General features: G+C 41.0%; 1 protein-coding gene across 2 annotated transcripts in view; it reads right to left on the minus strand.

Moving 5' to 3' along the window:
• Positions 1-5,941, minus strand: part of spsb4a (splA/ryanodine receptor domain and SOCS box containing 4a) — a 91,251-nt gene extending 85,310 nt beyond the window's left edge. For both annotated transcript variants that reach the window (XM_077559630.1, XM_077559629.1), the window contains exon 1: positions 5,726-5,941. The gene's annotated coding sequence lies outside the window, so the exon portion shown is untranslated. The remainder of the gene's footprint in view (positions 1-5,725) is intronic.
• Positions 5,942-6,057: the final 116 nt, after the last annotated feature.

A 6,057-nucleotide genomic window follows, 5' to 3' on the forward strand; every position in this document is an offset into this window, starting at 1 on the left:
AAGCCGAGCGAAGCCGAGCGAAGCCGAGTAATGCCGAATGCTCGCGTTGCGGTAGATTTGACGATGCAGCATTTCCAGTCAGATCGTGAATACTCCCGGAGGTGCTTCATACTCGCATTTAGATTTTTCCACGACAATTTTCTTCGCCATGGGCCCAAAGAAAGACAACAGTGCCAGTGGCAGCAAAGAAAAACATACAGTACTACGAACCACAGTGGAATTAGGAAGGAGATTATCGCGCAGTTGTAACTACCGTGACTACTTCTGTAAATACTGGCACGAGGACCCACTTAGCTGTTCAACAACGTGCCTGACGTTAAACAACGCACGCAAGGACCGCTTAGTAGTCAAACAATATGCCCAATGTAAATACACAAACTCAGCACTGAACTAAAGCTAGCATTAACATAGCATTTTTTATTCACTGATGCCATCACACCGCAACAAAAAAAGTAAGGTATTTTTTTATTGTTTAAATACTGTACTGTACTCAAAATGTAAAAATCATAAATAGAAATTAAAATGGGAATTTTCTGTTTTTTGGGGCTTGGAAACGGATTAATTGCATTTACATTATTTCTTATGGGAAATAATATTTCGGAGGTTGAACAATACGGACTTTGAACACGTCGCAGGAACAAATTATGTTCAAACTCCGAGGTACCAACTGTACATGTGTGAGTTACTCCGAGTGACCTGACGGGTTAATCCTGTGAAGGATCAGCAGGTTATCACAGACACTTTCAGGTTGGCGCCAAGAGCCGACCTGCTCCGTGAGCACGTGCGAGAGCTCATGCTTGAAAAGAATTTAAAAATAGGAATTTTCTGTTTTTGGAGTTTGGGAACAGATTAATTGCATCTAGATTCTTTTCTATGGGAATTCGGACTTTGAACACTTCACAGGAACGAATTATGTTCAAACTCCGAGGTACCACTGTAAATCCCTGTGGTGTGGCATTGCGTCATTGTTGTTAAACAAATAAACAACAGGGAAAAAAAAGTTTTGTAATACGCTTTAGTGCAAAATAAATATTTGTCCGATGATTTGATTAAATAATCAATAGAATAATTGATTCTAAAAATATTCAATAGCATATACAGTTTTCTCGTGAAATGGCCAGAGCGCTGCCCGGATAACAAAAATCTGCAAATAATAGATGGCGGCAAAGCACTACATGAAAACTCTCACATCGTTTCAAAAAAACTCTCACATCGTTTCAAGATAGTTCCTGGGCACCAAGATGCCACAAGATGGGAGCAAAGCAATACTACATGTTGCAGCACAACATACTGTACTATACCGAAAGCACACTGCTAAATACTGTACTGTAAATACAGTCAGGGCACCGAGATTGGGCCAGCCTGCAAAAAGTGAAAATCTGCATATAATTGACGCCCACTGGAATATATTGGGGGATATTTAAACCTCAAAAGTTCTTCAAAAACTGTTGATAAACAGTCTATAGCAGGGATGGGCAAACTCAGTCCTCGAGTGCCCTCGGAGTCCTGCAGGTTTCCTTTCTCCAACACAGCTGATATGATCAGCTCATCAGCAAGCTATGCATATCCCTGATAATGATCCTGTTGATTAGAATCAGCTTGTGTTGGAAGAGGGAAACCTCCAAAACCTGCAGGACTCCGTCCGGCCCTTGAGGACTGAGTTTGCCCACCCCTGGTCTATAGTCTACATTCTGCAGACTCAGGTCAATTATTGGAGCACAGAGTTTAAAAGGAACGCCGACTGTAATGAAAAGTTAGCTCTATATTATTTACTTGGTTGTTACCAACTTAACTCTTTCACTGCCAGACGTTTTCGGAAACGGGTTGTCGCCAGTGCCAGCTGATTTAAGCATTTTGACTGATCTTGCAAGGTCCACAGAAAATGTTGTGTTTGGACTATGGAAACACACATACTACCAAATGAAAGATTGGACCCTCATCTTTCATCAGAAAAAAAAAGTTTGTTTCTACCTTATTCCGTTTTTCAGTAATCAACAATAGAAAATGGTTAGTTTCACCTCTGTTTTGAAACAAACGTCTTTTAACGTCTTTGGCACTCCTCCATAGGATTTTACTAAACGTTATTTAACGTTTTTGGCAGTCAAAGAGTTAACTATGAGATTCATTTTTCAAAAATCATTTCCAGTTGAACAAATTTTGTAGAAACTTTATTTGGACGTGCGCCGCCATTGGTGTTTACGTCGCAACGCATTCAGTGCGTAGCGACGTAGAATGGCGGCAGGCTCTCTGCCGAGCAATGTGAAACGCCTTTAAAGAAAGCAAGGTAGGCTCTGTAGCGTTCCTAAAGAAACAACACGCGATCGGGAGAGTCGCCCTCCCCCACGCCGTGCTCTCGTCATTCACCAGATGCATTCATGCGTTTTGATGTCCCTTTAGGAACGCTACGGAGACTTACCTTGCTTTCTTTATTGGCGTTCCCCGTTGCTCGGCAGAGAGCTTGCCGCCATTCTTCGTCACTACGCACTGAATGCGTTGCGACGTAAATAACAATGGCGGCCTACGTCCAAATAAAGTTTCTACAAAATGTATCAAACTTTTGAAAAATGAATCTCATAGTTAAGTTAGTAACAACCAAATAAATAATATAAAGCAAACTTGTCATTACGGTCGGGGTTCCTTTTAAAGCAAACATGGTGAAGCAGCATTTAGCTGTTATGCTGCACCCAAATGGAATGAGAAACAGGAGTGAAGTCAGGCAAGTGCAAATGCTTTTAAATCCAGATTTTAAAATCAAGTTTTCGCAGATTTTTTTTTCCTGGCACAAATACGTACTTTTCGTAATTTTAGTTAGCTACTTTTTCTTCTCTTTTTTACTTTGCTTTTGAACACTGTTAAACTTTTGTCTTCAACACTTTTACCTTGCCTACCCTATATGTTATAAAGGGGGGGGGGGGGTTGGGGGACAAAACATTTTGATTTTTTTTCCCCAAAAAAACATGTGGGGGGCAACAGTACGACTAACGTTTTTTTTTTATCTTTAAAATCTGAAAATCAGGGGATGTACGAATCATGAACTGTGATGTATGCAAGTGCATTATTCACTGTAAGTTTCTGAAACGACGGCATTTAGGTCTTGCAAGCAGCGACGCATGTAGAAAGTGAAAGTACTTCAGCTGTGAGGTGAAGGATTTAATAAAATACATGAAATTTGAATAATTATGAGCACAGTAGTTTTCAAGTGGTTTAAATGTGAAGGGAGCGAGCGGCATCAGCAAAGGTCACAACGATGATGAGGATCGGAAGGACGCGAGTATAAAGTTGTGCTGGTGTGAGAAAGAAATGTTTTGTTTTGACAAAATGGAGACAAGTGATAAGTTAAGAGTGAAATGAGGTGGGGGTGCAGCGGATGGTGAGCAGCTGATCCCCCCCCCCCAACCGCCCCACCCCCCACTGTAGTGACCGGCTGGTCTGATTGTATAGACAGACAAATGACTCCTTGTCACAATTTCAACACCCCTCCTCCATCTTTCAGTCCCACAACCCCCCATCATGACGGGCTATCTATCAAGCAGAAGACACACACACACACACACACACACGCACACACACTTTTATGGGTGTGGTTGATTCCCATTCTCCTGATACTGCTTTCATTTGAATCTCGTTGACTGTAATCATTTAATCTACATCTTCTGAATCCTGTTCCTCTCTTGCACTTGATGCCAATCAGTTCTTCTTCCCTCTACTCCTCTTTCCTGCCTTTACTCTTTTACGCGTCTTTGTCGCTTTCCCCACCTCGTATAGAACACGGGAGTAAATGTCAAGGTAGCCGCAGAGGGACCCGAGCACTTGTAGCAGTGCAAGGACTGATTCCATCCTTGAAAAGTGCATTGTGCCCACGATGCAAATCTATTTGCAAATCCGAAGGTTCAGATTGCAAATCCATGATGCGCTGATTTGAACACTGAAAGTGTGTGTTCCGCTCGACCCCTGGCAACCCCCGCTGCGTTAATGGCTGACAGTGGTAAAAAAGTAAAAAAAGGTGGCCTTAAGTGAAGGTATCATTATTCATGCAAGGTACCTCGGTGATAGTACAAACCACATCCTCATCAAACCACATCCTCATCATGCTTCACTGTTAAAAGACCTTAGTTAACCTTAGTTTTAGTTTTTTTTTATTAAAAAAAAAAAAGAGAGAGCAATGATGATGACATGTCAAATCGGTAAAATTACCGATGAACAATACTGAGCTCTCCAGGAAACAAAAACAAAAAAAAACAAAGACCTCAGAACTACATTTAGCTGACATTAAATGTAATGTGCTAAATGTACTTACAGCTCACTTAAGATTTTGGATTAACTAAAATAGAATAGACATAGAAAACGATACAAGCGGAGCATTGTAGTGAGAAAGAGCGATCAAATTCCTTCTGAGTAAAATCGGATTCGACAGAGATATTATTTTTGTCACGTTGTCCTCACGTTCTACTCTGTAATATCAGTGATTTTCATTGTATGTGACTTTAAAGGGCGGGACCTATCCTGGTGATTGACGTGTGTGTCAGAGAATGAGAACATAGTTGGCTGTTAGCTCAGGCATTAGTTGTCGCCATTGGGTATGAATGACCGTGTTTTTATGGGTTTACAAAAGTGTTGTGCCGCAACATGTCGAGCAGCACCGAGGTATACTGGAAGAGATGCGGCGGAAATAACAATAAACAAGAAGAGAAGATCCTCAACTGAGTATCAGCAAGAATAAGTCGTTGTTCTCACTGAACACAAGGATAATGTCAATAAATATTGTTGTGTGCTGTGTTTGTGAGTTAAAGTTGCAGTTGTGTAAAGGTTTATAATTACCGTAACATCTATGCTAATTTCCGTTGTCCTGCTTATGGCATTTCGCATTACAAGTTAGCATTAAGCTAGCAGACTTTCATTAGATTCAATAATATGGCTTGGTTGAACATTTTAGTGTTTAAATATGCAATGTTTAATTCTCTTTTGTTTCATGTGTCTGTTTCACAGGAAATTCAAGCACACTTTGCCTTTTGTGTGAGTTAGAACAAGCAGGGTGGAATAAGTGTGTTTTGATAAATTGCATTGTGTTTAAAGCGTGGCAGTGGGTTCAAGCTATATTCAAAATGTTTACATATGGTCTCTTTATATCGCAGATTTTCATCTTTTGCAGGTCGTTCTGGACGATATCACCCGCATGGTTCCCTTTTGGTGACAGTTGGTCCATGATCTAAAGTATCAGTGTCAGTCTCCAAACAACTACATTTACAAATGTCTTCAAATAAAAATTGGACATTAGAAAGGCAAAATACGACTTTTAGGATGGTGCAATGTAGTTCCAACTACAAATTGTTAATCAACACCTCTGTAGTAGTGCGAGTGAGAAGAACAGTGTATTATTATGTGTCTTTTTTCTCTTATTTGAACAGGTGGCTCGAGTGAGCACAAAAATACGGCAGATGTTTGCTTATCAGCTTGGGATTCACAAACACACCAAAAGGATGAGGGGACCCCTAAGGGCTATACTGTAACTGTAGTCCCCGGAGTGAAACCGTTTCCCAGTTTAGCTTCATTGAACTTTGCATCTCACACAGAGGACTCTTTAGGTAGCTCAAGAATAGAATAAAAACGTTTTTTTCGTCAAATAAAAGCACAAACCACGAGAGTACGTCTCCCTTTATCCCTATTGACTTACAAACATCAACAATACAAAGGGAATCAACTACACAGTGTAAACACAAACACTCACCGCACGAAGAAACTCAACTCGTCTCAAAACGTCACTTTTCTTGGAAGGCAAAAAATAAAAATAAAACGAGTCTTCTCCTCTTCGCCGTTTAGGGGCCGCGATGCTATTCCAACGTTGTTATGAACAAGCGCCCGACTGCCGTGTTTCTTTGTTGCAGTTAAATGGTAGCTGGAGGAAGCTGAACAGCCAAACCCCGACGTTGTGTGGCCATTAACTCAGCAACTACCGCGCTGATTGGTCGCGTCCACCGTGTCAGCCCGCACACTATTGGCTAAGGCTCTTGTGCTATGTTTCCGGGTTGTTTATAAAGTCCGCCAAATTGAAAACTTGTA

This window comes from Vanacampus margaritifer, chromosome 2, assembly GCF_051991255.1.
Source record: "Vanacampus margaritifer isolate UIUO_Vmar chromosome 2, RoL_Vmar_1.0, whole genome shotgun sequence".
In the NCBI taxonomy this organism is placed as follows: domain Eukaryota; kingdom Metazoa; phylum Chordata; class Actinopteri; order Syngnathiformes; family Syngnathidae; genus Vanacampus; species Vanacampus margaritifer.